Source organism: Felis catus, chromosome A1, assembly GCF_018350175.1.
Source record: "Felis catus isolate Fca126 chromosome A1, F.catus_Fca126_mat1.0, whole genome shotgun sequence".
Lineage (NCBI taxonomy): Eukaryota > Metazoa > Chordata > Mammalia > Carnivora > Felidae > Felis > Felis catus.
The window spans coordinates 211,164,934-211,183,557 of record NC_058368.1 but is presented as its reverse complement, the minus strand read 5'-3'; the positions used below and the strand labels follow the sequence as shown (position 1 = coordinate 211,183,557).

The 18,624-nt window shown below is 40.5% G+C and overlaps 1 protein-coding gene across 5 annotated transcripts in view; it reads right to left on the bottom strand.

Annotated features, from left to right (window-relative positions):
* Positions 1-18,624, bottom strand: part of PRLR (prolactin receptor) — a 160,726-nt gene that overhangs the window by 77,265 nt on the left and 64,837 nt on the right. Inside the window, exon 2 of one of the 5 annotated variants that reach the window (XM_045038167.1) lies at positions 8,625-8,812. The exons of the other annotated variants lie outside the window; for them this stretch is intronic. The gene's annotated coding sequence lies outside the window, so the exon portion shown is untranslated. The remainder of the gene's footprint in view (positions 1-8,624; positions 8,813-18,624) is intronic. 5 annotated transcript variants of the gene reach the window in all.

Here is an 18,624-nt window from a genome sequence, read left to right as displayed (position 1 = left end):
TTTTTTTAATATGAAATTTATTGTCAAATTGGTTTCCATACAACACCCAGTCCTCATCCCAACAGGTGCCTTCCTCCATGCCCATCACCCACTTTCCCCTCCCTCCCACCCTTCATCAACCCTCTGTTTATTCTCAGTTTTTAAGAGGTACACTTTGAAAGTCAAGAAGAGCTTTAACAGACCTGAATTTTAATTTTACCAGCTATATATTTACTTAAACACATCTTGAAGTTATCTTTAGTGTGTACCTCCAATGATTTCCATTGTTTATACTTCCTATAATTTGCTTTTAAATAAGAACTTGTGCTAAGTTCTTAATAATTTAGAATATTCCAGTGGGAGATTCCATAGTATGATTTGGTGCATGGATAAACCAAGGCTAAGAGTGATTTTCTACACACCCAAAGTCACTTAGGAAGACAGCTACCCAGACAAAAACACAGTATCATTACTTCAGTCTATCACAGAGCTCATTTCTTCCTCTTCATTCTTTCTCACCAGGGAGTGAGGATTGTCCTATGGTTTCCCATTAGAAACACAATTTTCTAATTGAAGACTGAGACACGAACTGGCCCAAACAGAGCTCCTGCTGGTTTTCGTTCCTTTCATTGTTGAAATGTAGTTATAAGCTCTGTTTTTTAAAAATGGGAGACTTCTGTCCAGACTTATCCACAGTTTGTAGCCTTGCTATCCTAATTTTGTTTTAAAACAACAACAAATGGAATCAGGCTGTCAGACTAATGAATGCATGATTACTCTAAACTGGATTAAAGCCATTTAATTTATCACACAGTTTATTGCCATGGCAGTGTCTAATTAAATAGCCACATCTGCGTTTTCTAGAATTAGAGCTGCATCCCCAATGGTCTGCTGTGACATTAAGGCCTGTAAAAGGGAAGATAGGTGATTAATACTGAAATAAAAAGGGTTTTGACTACAATAGCGTATGAAAATAATAAAATCAATATCCTGGGAGGCAAGGAGAGAAAACATTCTTATTTCATATTCCTTGGAGTGGACAGGAAAGTGTAGATCTGAGAGAGACCCCCTGCCAAAGGAGTCAATGACAAAGCAACTGAAATTTCAATTGGTTTTCTGGAGTAAAATTATATGCTTTTTGAAAGCAGCTGAATTCTTTCCAGGAACTAACTACTGATGTGTCACATGTAGTAGGCATCGGATACATATTTGTTAGATGGATAAAGGAATGAATGAGCTAATTTGATAAAGTACAGAAACCAGCACTGATGAGAATTACAGGATTTCACCATTCAGGCAGTATCTCTAAAGCTGTGATACACCATTGCCATTTGCCAGCATTTCTAGCTCTATTTTCTTTGTGGGCACACAAGAAGGCCACATGTGCTTGCTCCAATGAATGCAGGCATGGTTGTGTGAGCCATGAAATGTGAGTAGAAGTGACTTAAGATGTCTCTTCCAGGTGGTGTATCTGAAAGCTGGTGTGTGATCGTCCATGCCTCTCTTCCCCTGCGGCAATGGTTGTGGAATCATGAGTGATATGGAGGAGCTGTGGGATGGAAGCAGCAGCCAGGATTGCTAAGCCAACAATCCACTCTGGAGAACTGTCTGGAGCCACAGCAGACTTTGAACAAGACATAGGTCCTGGTTGTTGTAAGCCAACTCATGGCAGATGGCAGATTCCAAAGATGATCAAGAGGGCCCACAGCGTCACCCATCCAACATGCTCGTCTTCAGTGTGAATTTGCCCTTCTCCCATCAGAAAGTAGACTCTATTTCTCCTCCTCTTTCATCTGAGTGAGGGAAGTGACACTTCATGACTACTGAGACTGGCCCCCAAAAGGCCAGAAAGTTGCTTCTGCAGTACTAACTCTCTTGGAACACTTGCTGTCTGCATGTTCCCTCTCAGAATCCAGCCATCACAGAGCCCAAGCCCCACAGAGAGTTCACGCATAGGTGCTCTTGTGAAGAGTCCCAGCTAGTCTGAGTTATCCTAGCCAGGCACCAAACATGTGAGCGAAGAAACTTCCAGATGATTTCGGCCCCCCAGCTATTTGAGTGCTCCGCAACTAACACCCCACCTATTATGCAGCAAAGACAAGACATCACCACTATGTCGTGTCAGATTTCCTGACCCATAGAATTTGCGAGCACAGCAATATATTGTTATTTTACAGCACTAAGTTAGGACAGTTTGTCATAGAGCAATTGGTAACTGCAACATACTGATGGAATTTGTTTGTTGCCACACCATAATTTAGCCCATTTTAATACAAAGGTGTTTTTTTGAAAGCCAAGAAATGTAAGTGACAAAATAAAAGATAACATTTTCAGTTTCTGGTAGTAGGGCCCTGTATGATACCACCATAATGAGGAAGTTATACAGCCTTAATATGTGTGATCTATTCTCCTTAACTATAAACCACATTCCTGGCACCTCATTCATTTATGCAAGGCTTAATAAACTTAATTTACTGGTGCACAGTAATTTTTATTGTTTCATCCAGGCGATATTTATTCTGCAAATAACTGTATCTTTCTGTACCTCAAGAAAACAAATGGTATATTGGAAAATATTTACACATGATAAAATGCTATGGAGAAAACTGGGAAACTCAAATTTTGGAATGACTGATACTTCAGAACTAGTTAGCACCTAAGCTATTAGTATGTTAATTTTTTTAATGTTTATTTATTTCTAAGAGAGAGAGAGAGAGAGACAAAATATGAGCATGGGAGGGGCAGAGAGAGAGGGAGACACAGAATCCAAAGCAGGCTCCAGGCTCTGAGCTGTTGGCACGAAATCACGAACTGTGAGATCATGATCTGAGCTGAAGTCGGACGCTTAACCAACTGAGCCACCCAAGCCCCCCGAGCCATTACACTATGTTAGATGCAAGCTTCTGATATTGCCATGTAGGCTGGGACACTTCTCAGTGAATGTTGCTCCTCCCCTTCAAATTATTAGCACAGAAAATTTTAACAAAACTAGAACAACTTAGGAGTTCACATCACATTATATTTACAAGCACAGATGCCAGGAATGGAAAAGCATGGAATAAAATTGTCAAAACTGCACACAACAATAGTACTGATTAGCTTAATCTGAAGGTTCTCCAGCTCCAGGGGCAGACACCATGAATCCACACTAATGCAAGTATTGTCTGAGTAAGGTCTATTTCACAGCTTAATTAAACATTTGAAGCCAATTTTCACTATTCATAATGTGTGGGGAGAGATGTATCCCAGAAAAAACATAAAATTTATATTTTTAGTTTGCAGAGAAGGCAAAATAAATATTCCAACAAAGGAGAAAACCGATCCAGAACAAGGAAGCAGCTATACACTGAAGACAATGAAGCATATAATGATGTCCTGTCACTCATATCTCACTCACAACACTGAGACGGACAGAATGGACAGACATGTATAAGGACCCACACACTAGGGTGATGGGGACATTTGCCAAGTATGAGACAGTTGGACAGAGGCAAGCTAGGGTATTGAAAAGGGCATAGAACTTGCTACTGGCAAGGCCCAGAATTAAATTACAGCACCTCTGTTAACTTGCTGTTTGGCTTTGAGCTAATAACTTTTCTCTAAAAAATTTTTTCTTTAATGTTTATTTATTTTGAGAGAGAGAATGAGAAAGAGAGAGACAGGCAGAGAGAGTCTGGAGCAGGCTCCAGACTCTGAGCTGTCAGCACAGAGCCCAATGCTGGGATTGAACCTATGAACCACAAGATCACGACCTGAGCCAAAGTTGGATGCTCAACCAACCGAGCCACCCAGGTGCCACTAGCTAATAACTGTTCGATATCTCCGTTTCTTTATCTTTAAAATGGGGAGAATAATAGCCATTATGAAGGATTATTTTGAGGATGGGTAGTCGTGTGTATAAAATGCCTGGTATTTTATGAGCACTTAATAAAGGGTGGTTGTCATTATCATATTTTAATAAGAAAGATAAATGCTGGCAATCTCTCCAACAAAAGCCATATGCGTTAGTGTTTGTAGTTCTTGGCCTCTTGGTAATTTGCCGAGAGAACTGTGATTTAGACTTAGGCAAAGGCTTTGGATTGTCCCCTAGTTTTGCCCTTCATTTTGCTCCTGAGGCCAACTCATCAGAGAATTCCTCTTTCAAAAGTTACATAACAACCAGTCTCAAATCTGCTTGTTCAGGTCTGTGGGCCAGAGATTTAGAACCCCATGTATGAAGCTTTATTCTACACCAAAGCCATTCGCAAAACTAACCAGTAAGCCATAATTTCCTTCTGGGCTTTCATCATCAGCACTAAAATGATCATTTTTATATAAGAAACAAATGAAGGAAGTGCTTTGCAAGCCAATTATTCACAGCCATGGCCAGTGTTGCATTCTAAGAAATTCTTTCACTTGCTCAGGGTGGGGTGCTGTTTTTGTGATTGTCTTTCCCCTTCCCATTGTTCCCTCATGTCACTGCCAGCTGCCCCCCAGCCTTCTACCCCATTACACACACACACACACACACACACACACACACACACACACTATTATTTCTGCAAGTTTCCAGGAAGCCAGCTGCCTTGTCCTTGTGTAGTCCCCTGGACCTGCAGATGATGACCACCCATTTGGTTAAGTCTGAAGCAGTATCCAAATCCCAGGTGTCATCCCAGCTTGATTTACCCACAGCAAAGCCTGTGGATGAGGTTCCTTGCCTCCAGAGACAGCCCTGCTGACAGATTTCAAAATCAATCACACGGGGTTGACAAGTCCCTTAATTGGTTTTGATAATAATTTTCTCGGATGCCAGAGGATTTGCTGACACCTTCAAGTAATGACAGTTCACCAAATTGGATTCTGAAGTTTAGGATTAAATAAAATATACGTGAATATGTTTACTGTGCCAAGTGGAAGGAACAGTTTCCAGGAAGAAGATTCATAGAATTACAGATTTCTTAAGCTGGAAGACCTCTTTGAAGTAAAAGTGTCCAACTTCTTGGTTTGGATTTGAGGGAGCAAAGATTCTGAGGGCTAAACCTGGAAGCTCAAACAATTTAAGGTGTAGAAACTCTTGGAGGCTATGAAAATATTATCTCAACCAATTTACTCCCTAAATACTTCCTGAGACATTTTACTTTTTATTTTTTATTTACTCTATTATTATTATTACCTTTTTTTTGAGAGAGAGCACATACATGCACACATGCGAGCAGGGAAGGGGCCAAGGGAGAGGGAGGGAGGGAGGGATTGAGAGAGAGAGAGAGAGAGAGAGAGAGAGAGAGAGAATCTAAGCAGGCTCCATGCTCACTGTGGAGCCCGACATGGGGCTTGATCTCACGATCATGAGATCATGACCTGAACTGAAATCAAGAGTCAGATGCTTAATAGACTAAGCCACCCAGGAGCCCCTTCCTGAGACATTTTAAACTTTATAGTTAGTTAATCTCATGCTGTCCTTCCTATATTTTACTTATTCACATATGTATTTATTTATTCTTTGTCATCATCACAGGTGATTCAAGGTTGCATCGTTCAAATATGAAGAAAATATTGCTACCAGCAGGGATGCTTGTTTTTTGAGCTGTTTTCTCAACAGGAGTGATGGATTTACACTCTTTTGTCTGATTCACATTGTAATTAATTCTACTCATTTGTGAAGTCCAGGTGAAGTGTGTGGTCAAGAAACAGAGGGAAGCTAATTTGTGAACACACACAAAAAGAGTACCTCACTGATTTCAGAATATGACCAATTGAGCTAACTGGATTTACTTCTTTGATCATATAAATCACAGCTAAAAAAACCTCCCATTATTAACTATTCATATTCCTTGCTGGAAGAACAATAAACAAGAATATAAACTATAAAAGGGGAAGACCAAATATTTGTTTAAACTTTGGCTTAAATGGATGCCATTAGTATTTAATGACACCTGGGATCTGGATGCTGTTTCAGAATTGACGAAATTGGCAATTGTCACCCACATTTAAAAAAAATGTTTATTTATTTATTTTGAGAGAGAGAGTGAGAAGAGTGAGAGAGAATGAGCAGGGGTGGGGCAGAGAGAGAGGAAGACAGAGAATCCCAAGCAGGCTCTGCACCATCAGCACAGAGCCCATTGTGGTGCTCGAACTCACAAACGGTGAGATCATCACCTGAGCCGAAATTAAAAATCAGATGCTTAATCAACTGAGCCACCCAGGCGCCCCAAATGTCATCCACATTTTTAAGATGTGGGAACTGAATCTTCAAAGAATTAAAGGTCTTGCTAGAGATTCCAAAGCTAGGAAGGGCCGCACCCAGGACTGATGGCAGGACCAAGCGTTCATGCCTCTCTACCACAATAATTTTAGGTACTGCCTTTTTAATTAAAGGCACAGAATGAAGTTCAAACAAAGAGATTTGTGATTTGGAAAACACTTCTGTCCACCTGTGAATACTAGTGTACAAAAAAAATACACTTGCGCAGATTTACACATTGCTTATATAGGCAGGACAATACACGCTTAGCTCTCTTCTTATTACTACATTTGGTTTTTGTTGTGCTTCAAATCATCCAGAGGCTTTGTATTGGCTGCCACCAGTAATATAGTTTATAATTATGTTCACTCCTATGTTACGAAAAAGCAAAGCAAATAAAACTTTTGGCTTCATCTCCAGTTGCTCAAACTCAAAAGCCTTGGAATCATCCTTGACTCTTCTCCCTTTCTACTCGACATGCAACCCACTGGCAAATCCAGTTAACTTTACCTTTAAATGAGATTTAAAACTGAAACCTCTCACTTCCCCCATGGACACCATGGTTTAACCTATCGCCATTTGCCTGGATACTTGCATTAGCCGGCTGGCTGGTCTCCCTGCCTCTCTCCTTGCCCCTTGCAGTCGTTTCCAGCACCAGCCAGTATGATTCTTTTAAAGCATAACTTAGATCCTACCACTTCCTATTCAAATTGCCAATGGCTTCCCATCTTGCTTAAATCAGAGTCCAAGTCATCATAAGAACCTACAAGACTCTTCAGGATCTGACCTCTAGACATCTCTCTGAAATCACCAATCCCCTCACTTGAGCCACTCCAGCTTCTATGGTCTCCTCAATGCTCCTGGAACATACCACACATGTTCCTACTTCAGGGCTTTGCACTTGCCACTTCTACTGTCCACGATACTCTTTCCCCAAATATCCTCCACGGATTACTCTCTCAATGCCTTTGGGTCATTGCTCAAAATTACCATGACAGTGGATTCTTCACCAGCTCTTTCCTTTACCCCAGGCAGGAAGGGCAACTGTCCCAGATCTCTCACTTTAGAGGGCACTGCTCTCATTCATCCCTTCCCAGAGGGGCAAGGAATATGCAGGGCTAAAGTGAGGTGCCCATGGAGAGCTCCCTCCCTCTCCCCACTCCTACATAACATTCTGAGTACCCAGAGTTCCCTGCCCCAGTAGCCCAACCACACTTCCAAGACCATGCTGCTGGTAGGCATGTTCCAAGGCCTGAGAGGAGAGCTGAGAAGAAGCAGCTATTAATGTTGTGTGTGTGTGTGTGTGTGTGTGTGTGTGTGTGTGTGTGTAACTTGGACTTGTGGGCTGGAGCATCTACACACATGTTTTTGAGAGCCCTCATGGTAGAGGATCTTGCTGAGGTGAGAAGAGAACAGGTGGGAGTGGGGAGGGACACTGGCTAGAGGCAGGATACTTCAGATTCTAGTGCAGAGCTCTGAGGGTTTTAACACTCCAAATTTGACCAAGATCTTGAGCAAGATGCAACGAAGGTATGTGGTCAAGGTGGAATGACAATCTATAATTGATTTCATTATTGATCAAATAATGTGTTCCTTCACCTGTGTTTTTCCCCCAAGCCCTGCAAACACTAAAGGTGTGCCTACCCTTCCATGACTGCTCTATTTGCAATTGCTTCTTTTCCCATGGACATTCCATAATATCCCTCCTTTCTTTTTATTTATCTTCTAGTACTTATCACCATCTGACATATATTTGTTTAGTTTATCTCCTACATAGAGAATGTAAGTTCTATTGACAGTGTTGTTCATTGCTATTTTCCTAGCACTAAGAACAGCCCTTAGCACATGGTAGATACTCAATAAACATTTGTTGAATGGATGAGTGGTGGATGGCTATCCTCTAATGAGCACCTACCATTTTACATGTGTTATGCCATTTAAATCTAACTAACCCTATGGGCCTGCTACAAAAAAATCCTACTATTCTTTCCATTTTACAGTGTAGTCTCAGAGGGTTGAAATAACTTCATGGAGGTCACACTACTTCCAAGTAGGAGATAGAGAATGTGCCCACAGATCTCTCCAACTTCAAAGTTCTTGTTATCTCTACCATAATGTCTTTGGATAGTCAAATTCCAAACATTAGATCCAGAAGATTTAGGATGCAAGGCTTTCTATTGCATCTGCCTGGTTGGCTGATTTTTTAAACTCAAGAGAGCACTGAGTTGACTAGAAAACTTAGAGTATGGTAAAATTTCTCTTTTAGCAATTGGAATTTATTTACTCAATTTATTTAGCTTGGAAAGGTAAAGATGGTGTAGACCAGTTAGAGAAATTCATATAAACATGGTGCTTGGACTGAAAATATTTGGAAGGAGAATAAATATTTTCTACTAATCAGGTGTGTCCAAGATGGGTTACTTACCCACAGTGATTCAGGGTAGAGGTGGGGCAATTATCACTGGTCCATAAAATAGCCTGCTCTTTGGAGCAGAAGTAGAAACTTGGGTGAAAACCAGGATTTTGCAGCTGTTGCCCAATCTTTGGTTTATTCATAACTGTCTTCATTGAGTTAATGCTATTAATGCTTCATTCTTGGGAGTGCCATGTGGACTGTGGGATGAGATATGGAAGAATTAGATGCCTATATGGCACTAATTTACTGATTTTCACCATAGCTTCCTCAAGTCTTGTGATTATCCTCTTTCTCCTGGGAGGTCTCATTACATCTCTGATCTAGCTCCTAATTAAGAGCCAATATCATGTTCTATGTAATAGTCTGAGAAATATTCTGCCTGAGGGTCCTGTCCCTGGATACATCAATACAGTATGTTATTCTCCTGCAAACGGTCCTTTAAAGCTTTTGTTTTGAGTCACAGCCCGTTGGACTAGACTTTGGAAATGATAAGTGTTCTCTAGATTCAAAGGAGACCTATTGTTTCAAATCTCTCAAGTTCTTCCATGCCATATTTACTTGTTAAACTATATAGCACTACAAATCTTCTGCACCACCTGTTCAAACTTTGCCTCCCTAAGTGAGTTCCATACGTAGCATCCATCCATCCATCCATCCATCCATCCATCCATCATTTTACAAATATGTATTGAAAGCCTGATATGTGCTCTTACTGGAAATGAAAACCTAAAATAAAATGTAGTTACCACATTCACCGTGTTTACAGACAACCTTAACTTGGAAAAAAATACAACAGTTATCCAGGGACAATGATCTATTGATTGAGTTTTTGGTGTAAAAGAAATGATATCTAAGGTAGATTGGACTCAGCTTTCCTCAGTATTGAGAACATCAATTCCTTTACTCTTTTGTAAATAGAACTTCATGTAGCTGGGCTGAGGGCAGTATCTTGGATCTGAAATATGCACTTCTTCCCCAAGTATGGGGCCCGAACTCTCACTGGCAGTGCAAATTTTTATCAATACAATATCTTCTTTTTTTTTTTTTCAACGTTTATTTATTTTTGGGACAGAGAGAGACAGAGCATGAACGGGGGAGGGGCAGAGAGAGACGGAGACACAGAATCGGAAACAGGCTCCAGGCTCTGAGCCATCAGTCCAGAGCCTGACGCTGGGCTCGAACTCACGGACCGCGAGATCGTGACCTGGTTGAAGTCGGACGCTTAACCGACTGCGCCACCCAGGCGCCCCTCAATACAGTATCTTCTTGACTTCCTATGCATGGCATGGATTTGGGGAGAACTTCGTGGACACTTCAGGGGGACTGAGGTGCAGATGCTATCATAGCTGGTCTGACTAACCATTTCCTGGTTGATGAGCTGTCTCATCAGGGAGAGGACTTCTCTTCAAGCCTTAACAGAGCAGAGCTTGGTGGTTCTTAGTGGGTTGCTTACGCCACATCCAATGTAAACAGAATATAGATCAGAAAATTGGGCACAGGATCACAGCATATCTACATTGGACAGGATTGTGGGCCCCCATTCATCCAAACATCTTATTTTACTCCTGGGAGTCAGGGATTCCAAAACCCTCAGGCTTCGATTTTGAGCACACATGGCCTCATCTTTGAAAGCCATGGGAAAGCCTGAAGAAGGTGAAGAAAGAACCAAAGCAGTGAAATCCCGAGGATTATATTCTCTTTTTCCCTAGAGATTACAATATCTCTTCTTGAAAAGTCATCTGTCTTCCTATCTGAATATCGCTTTTGGTAAGTTTTGGCAGTTTTTAAAGGGAACCTTGAAAAATACTTAAAAGAAATTTTTTAAATTTTATTTATTTTTGAGAGAGACAGAGTGCGAGCGGGGGGTGGGGGGTGGTGGGGAGGGTATGGCAGAGAGAGGGAGACACAGAATCCGAATCAGGCACCAGGCTGTGAGCTGTCAGCACAGGGCCCGATGCAGGGCTTCAACTCATGAACCGCCAGATCATGACCTGAGCTGAAGTCAGACACTTAACTGACTGAGCCACCAGATGCCTCGAAAAATACTTTTTTGTGTGTATTCTAATGTCTCCTTCCCAGCTGAGGAATCTACTGATTAATTTTCCCTTAAACATTAATTGAAAATGTATTACTTTCTTGCTATGTCCTGGCCATGGTATGAGGCTCCCTCTGCAAGCCATATATTTGCTAGCTTTCCACTCTGGGAATTCAGAGGGTTGTGCTGAAAATGATGATCCTTTCATCAGAATTAAGGCAGGCTTCTGTAAGGCAGTAATAATAGCATTGGCATCCGAGCCTGTGCACTATCTAAATCCTCACAATAGCAGAGGAAGATGAACTCTTTTATACCTGTCGTCTTTGGCCCACAGTGAGTGGATTAGCAGCACCTTGAGCAAATATCACAGCCTACTGCAATAACTTGCATGTTGCTGTTTATGTGCTGCTCTCCTGAACTAGACCATGATAGTACTGACAGCGAGATCGGGTGTTTTTCATTTGTATTACTTCAGCCCATAGCTCAGTGAAAGAACAAAGAAGACCAGGGAATGGAGAAAGAACAAAGATTCACCAGGTGGCTTCTGACTTGCTTACTCCTTATGAAAAGCATATTTTTACTAAATGCAAACAAATAATTTACTAGTGTAGTGCATTGCTTTTCATTTTGTGTTTGTCCCACATTCTTTCATCAAAACTTCCTCCTCCTCACTCCACATGATTCTGGTAAGACCAGACAGGAGAACGTGTGGCCTACACTAGCCAGAGTATTCATTGATACTCGTTGTTAAGTCCAAGGGTGAGCATATTACTGAAGCAAGGACAAGTGAGGTTTTTTTCACAGAGACAGAAATAGATGCTGGGAGAGAGGCTCTTTCCTTTTGAGACTGTGAGTTGTAAGGACCCTATGAGTCCAGAAATGCCAGCGTCCAGCTTTCCATCCACATGGAGAAAGTCTGTCAGAAGATGAAGGCAACACAGATGAACGCAGAGATAAAGACAAAAAAAAAGGAAAGGAGAGATGATATTTGCTCCTTAAATACTGGAAGCAATTATGACTAAAGATCAACCCATAGTTTTTTTCAGACTTTTGAGTGAATGGTACTTATTTTTTTATGTGTTTATATTTGTACAGTCAGTGTGAGTTGGGTTCCATTCCTTGCAACCAAAAAGTCTTGGTGACCATAAATATCCCAACAGGCAACATTGTACCAGTATCTGTAATTCTCATGAGGTAGTGTCATGTGTGACAAAAGTGCAAGAACAGTAAGAGTTAGTGGCTCTCAGGGCCTTATATCTCAAGGCAGGGTCTGGATTATAGCTCTAGTGACCCACCTGGAGCCCTTCATTTGTGGTGGCTCCAGCCAAAAGTCACCACTGTGGCAACTAACTGATGTGACATGTCTTAGCCTTCTCTTGGCTTCCAGAAAACCTTCATGACTCACTCTTTTCCTGTAAGGACACTCCAGTCAAGAAAGGAAACTGAGCAAAAGGCATTATTCCCTTAATTTAGACCTATGGCCCTCATCCAAGTCCGAAAAACCACAGACTGCATCTGCATGTTCTCAATCCAGAAAAAAACTAGTGTTCCTAGAGGGCTGTCCATCCTTCTGATACCAACAAACAGTGTCAGCAACAGAGAAAGCTCTTGGATTTTAAGAAAACATTTGGCTGTTATGTTAAGCGAGCAAACAAACCAGGCTTGTCTAAAGAATGGGACAGTAGAATTCCAACCAACCCAAGGAATGTGGCAGATTTCTAGAGGCAGTTATTTACATACAAACCCAAATATTTCCTTTCAATGTAAACATGCAGTCAGCAATGTCAGCAAGGAGTTTTGGGCATTTTCTGTATTTTCCACGAAAGCCATGTTAACAGGCAACATTCACAATCCCTTTTGTCTGATGTTATTAAGTGTGATCCAAACCACCAACACTCACTGACAATATAACTGGCATTTGTGGTCAAGTCTGTGTTTGTCAGAAGGAATTCTTCCTCTACGTCCTTTTCTGAGTAAGTCCTGTAACCTAGGATGACTTTTATTAAATAAGGCATTCAGAGATGAAATGTAAGTGATCTAACTTCACAGTCTAATGTGACAGCACCTCTGCAGAGGACAAATGAGTGAGATCTGAAGCTCCGAGGTATGGAATGGAGCCATAGGGGATGGGTATGACCCAAGACAAAGAATCAGTTCTCTCATGGGCTGAGATATGTCACTCTACAATAGGAGTAGGCACATGCCTGGCCCAGGCCAAAACCAGCCCACCATGAGCTGAGAATGTTTCTCACATTTTTAAATAATTGAAAAAAAATCCAAGATGAAACAGTATTTTGTGACATTTGATAAATGTGAAATTCATATTTCAGTGTTCATTAATAAAGCTTTATTGACACAAAGCCACACAAATTTCATTATGTACTTGGCTACAATAACGGAGTTGGATAGTTGCCACAAAGATCATATGGCCTTTGAAGTCAAAATCATTTACTATCCAGCCCCTTACAAAAATAATTTGCTTACCTCCACCTACCTTCCAAGGCTTGGATTATATTCTCCCTTGCAAGCCATCAGAGAACATAATGATGCAATGAGAGAGCCACCAATTCTCATCCTGGCTTCATGTCTAGCTCCCTGTGTAACCCTAGAAAGTGATTTAACTCTTGTAGGGGCCTTGCTATCCTGCTCTTGTCTCCTAGTATAATACAGCTCTGAAATTATTTGGTCCCACAGAGGCCTGATGCTGGTTGCAAAGGGATAATCTAGATGGTCTGGATGTCCCTTCAGCATGACCACAGATTACTGATAGGGAAGTGACCTCTGTGGGATCATCATTCTACAAACGAATATGGTACTATTCTTCAGAGGCATTCTGATCCCTGAAGTCTCAACTCTATCAACACCATTTTATTTTCAAAACTGTGGCCATAATTACAGAAGCAAAGTGCAGTAGAAAACTGAAGGAACTAGCTGAATGGTGTCCAGCTCACCAAATGCTTTGTCCTGGGAATATCTGATCGTGGCATAAGTCATAGAAGATCCATTAACTCTTTTTAAATGGAAAGACTCCTTGCTTCATCAGGAAAGCTTCTTTCCATTTTCTGAGGGAGGGGGTGAGCGCTGACTTGGGATTATGTGCATAAATGCCCCCGCTGTCCTCTTGATTTAGCTGATGAACACCTGCCACAGCCAGGACAGTTGGCAGTGCAGATCCATGTTGGAAAATCGGACTTCACAGAGGATAGTTTTGCAAGCAAAATAGCCTTTTCCTTGAGATCCTTGAAACACTGGTGACCCTAGGCCTACTCTAAAAGTCTTGTGAGAAAGGGAAGCTTGAAGGTTTCCAGGTGACACTTTTTAAAGCCAGTTTTTCAAGGCTTTAAAAACCTTGAGTTCTGGTGATGGACCTAGAAGGTATGATGCTCAGTGAAATAATTCACACAGGGGAAAACAAACACAATATGATTTCACTTTTATGTGGAATCTAAAGAAAAGAACAAATTAACAGACAAACAAAAAAAAGGAGAAATATACCCCTAAATACAGAATACAAACTGATGGTTGCCATATGGGAGAGGGGTGGGGAATGAGCAAAATGGGCGGAGGGCAGAGGGAGGTATATAGGCTCTCAGTTACTTCACGAGGATGAAAGGCACAGCATAGGGAATATAGTCAATGGCATTGTAATATTGTATGGTGACAGATGGTAGTTTCACTTACAGTGAGCACAGCATAAGGTATAGACTTGTCCACTCACTATGTTATACACCTGAAACTAATGTAGCAACTATACTTAAATGTATAAACTGATGTGTCAACTATACTTCAGTTAAAAACTTAAAAAACAAAACCTTGAGCTGCTGTGGATTTATCACCTAATTATATTCTTCTGTGGATCGTCATACATGGTCACAATAAATGGCTGTCACTTAACCAGTGAGTCTCTTGCATAAAGACAAATTCTGGGCATTTAATTCTAATATTTGTCTTAAGACCTTTTTTGGGGTCTTTAATACGTTTATTAAACTTATTTAATACGTTTATTTATTTAACTTTAATATTAATATTTAATATAAGTTGATATTTATTTCACTTTAATAAGTTTTATTTATTTTTAAATTTTTAATTTAAATTCCAGGTGGCTAACATACAGTGTAGTATTAGTTTCAGGTGCACAACTTAGTGATTTAACACCTCCATACAACACCTGATGCTCATCACAAGTGCACTCCTTAATCCCCATCACCTATTTAACCCATCCTCCACCCACCTCCCCTCTGGTAACCCTCAATTTGTTCTCTATAGTTAAGAGTCTGTCTCTTGGTTTGCCTCTCTCTCTTTATCTCTATGCTTGTTTGTTTTGTTTCTTAAATTCCACACATGAGTGAAATCATATGGTATTTGTCTTTCTCTGACTGACTTATTTCACTTAGCATAATTGTCTCTAGCTCCATCCATGCCATTGTAAACAGCAAGACTTCATTCTTTTTTATGGCTGAGTCAAGACCTGCTGACATTTTCTTCTTCCCAGCAACAAAAGGCTTATTAGCGTTTGTGGTGACAGAAGTCCTGGTTACAACTTGTACGGCAGGAAGTAAAATTATCTATCTTAGCATCAGTATTTTGTAGACTTCAATCTCCTTTAGCTTTCTGATAGACTACATAAGAGTTTAAGTTCAAGATTAGCTTTCAAAACAAACCACAAAGCGCAAGCAGCCCATATTCATTGGACCCAACCTTGTCTTTAACCAAAAAAAGCTTCTTGGCCTCCAGGGTGCATTTTTTATATTTTTCTTCCATGTTTTGAGGAAGTATATACAAGGATTTTTCTATTCAGAATAAGCAGGAATACAAAAGTAGCATAAAAATGAATTTCACTGGGTTCTTATTTTATGAAACTCTAGGAGAACAGTAAGTATATAATGACACATAGAACCCTGTGAGGATATTTTGGCTTGGATTGCAGTTTTAGAATACAAGACTTCTCAAGTCAAAGAGTCACATCTGAGAAAGCTGAAAGAGATGAGCTGGTCCAGTGGCTTCATATCTCAGCCAAAGAAAGGGAGGCCAACCAGGGGGGCGACGTGTCCAAGGAGAACACTGGTTGTAGGACCAGATTCAGATTCTACCTCTCCATATGCTCAATATCTGCAAGTACCTGGCAGTTTCCTCTACCCCATCTCCATTTTGACAGCTTGTAACTGACATGATTAGCTTTTTTACACTGTGGTTTTTTTTATTCAAGTATAATTAACATAACGTTATATTAGTTTCAGGTGTACAATGTAATGATTCAGCAATTATACCCACTTCTCAGTGCTAACCAAGATAAGTGTACTCTTAATCCCATTTATTTTGCCCATCCCCCCACCCAGCTCTATTTTTGGAGTTATTGCCATCTGTCAGTGGGAAGAGAGTACACTGATATATTCCAATGGACACCTGGAGTGAACATGCCTCTATTTTCTACCAGTGAGTCTCTTTGGATCAGACTTCCCTCTACAACTGGGGGTTCCCTGTTCTTATTTGTAGAGCAAAGACCTAAGCTTTCTGACAAGCCTGCCAGATTGATGTGGGATTTGTCTTGCCTGAACACTGGGACTTGATGTATCCAGATGAACACCACTTTCTGAGGAGGAGCTAGGATATAAGATAATGACCAAGTAAACTGACATTGAGGCCACATGAACATGAACATGCTCTGAAGGAGTGAGGGCTGTCTTTAAGTTCTGTTCAAGGTTGGTACTCTCAGAGTCAAATGTGTAAGGCAAAGAGTCTGACATGTCACCTGGGCATGTATTTGACTACATGAAGCCCACGTGTTCCTGAAATCATACATGTAAATGGAATCACAGATTCCATAGCAATATCAAAGGAGATTTACGTTGATCTCCTAATGCTCTTCAAGTGCCAAAACTTCTTAACTTTTTAAACTTCAAGTTTCTTTGGCTCCAACATTAATGAGAAGTTCATTCATTCATTAATACCTGCATCAAATATTTACTGATTGCTTACTATGTAGAAGCATTGTATGAGGGACATAGTGATGAACAGACAGACTTGGTCACTGCTCAAATAAATGTCAGCACACTGCATTACCACTTTTCAGGAGGCTCTGGCAATTCATATGCTGCAGATATCTGGCCAGGACCTCTACTTATAGAAGCTGAGGTTTGAGACGAAGCTAGATGTATTTCAAGCCAAGACAAGAAACAAGCATAGACAGTTGTTTTATTAAAAAATAAAAACTGCTGATAAACACAACAATTACAGACAATGGTAAGTTTCAAGGAGAAAGTAAATGGGGTGTGACAACCAATGAAGCCAAGGGCAATTTATCAATGGGTGGTCAGGGAAGGATAAGTATAAACTGGGTAAGCTGGTACATAAGGAATGGAGAAGAGTCAACTGCTTGAGAGCCAGAGAAAAGGCATTCTAACCAGAGGACAGCAGGTGCAAAAAGCCCTGAACTGCGAGAGAACTTGAGTTGCTTGAGGTTAGCATGGCTAGCGTGTAGGGCAAAAGGAGTCTTCTAGAAGACTGCAGAACACATAGGGGCTGAATGCATCAGGGTCTAGAGATTTGGATTCTATTCAAAGTACATGGAGAAGCTACAAAAATTTTAATTCATGATATAGCTTTTTTTCTGGATCACTTTGGCAACTATGTATAAAATAAAGTGGAGAGAGAGGCGGGGGTGGGGGGGTGGGGGAAGAATGATGGAAACAGTGGAATCTGGCTTCTGGACGAGGCTACTAGAGGACTAAGCCCAGCTCAAAGATGATAATCTTATGATCAGCATGGCAGCAGTAGAACTGGAGAAGAGAGGTGAGATTTGAGATAGATATTTGAGGTAAAGATAGTAAGACTAGCTAATTGGAACGGATATAGGGAGTGACAAAGTGTAATCAAGGATAATTTATAAATCTCTGGATTGAGTCTCGGTTGAGGATGGTTCACTTATTAGGGAAAGAGAAATAAGGACTCCACTTTGTACATTTATGTTTGAAATGTCAGTTAATGGATGACCTATAAAACGTTCACAAACCCCACATTTCCTGACTCAGTTCTTACTCAAGCAGTTCTACTCAGTGTGAGGACTTACAGACTCAAAGAGATTTTAGTCACAGTCTTTTAGTGGGGCAAAAAACTACTCTGGAATGACTTCTTCCATGTGTTCCTCTCTTCCTCCAACAACCACCTTGCCCCCTGCCCAAATCATTGCAACATTTTACTACAGGAACAAAAAACTAACAAGAACTCAAAGAGTTAGTAAAAACACCAGCAATGCACATCTGCATCCCATGCATTTGTGTACTATTGACTCTCTGATTAATCTGTATGAAGGTATGGTAGGAAATGCCTAAGACAAATTAAGACAATGCAGTATCATGAATATTTTAGCAGAACCAAATTCTCCTGGTGAACATGGAATGGAATCATACTCCAAGAGAGAGAAACCTAGAATGTGTTAATAGTCAGTCTCCCTTGGACAATCTCCATCAGGACAACCTTTTCAACATGGTCATTTGCTTGAAAGTAATGTTTTCCATTCACAAGTTTCTGATATACAACTTCAATACATATAGGGCTATGGTGGGAAATAATACTGTTCAGCATTCATGTGTTGCAAATAACGATCCAGAGCTTTGATTGTTGAGATGGAAGGAGATATGTTTTGGAACACTTTAAGATGGAATCCTCCACAATCATACCTTTTTTATTTGTCTTAGAATAATCCTTTACAATGAATATGAATTTTTGTCCATGGCTTCATGGTCGTGTTCCATGGTGGGTTATTCTAGATAGTTTGGCATACACCATTGTTTCCTTGAATCTTTTCCATATTGGGATAAATTTCCAACTATAACCAACTTTTTTTTGGATAGCATGGACTGAAAAGGTGACAACTGAATTTTGTAATAATAACGTCCATAAAAGACATTCTTGGGGAAAATAATTCATGATAATAACTGGGAAATATCTTGCTTTCTCAACTATAATCTTGATTGT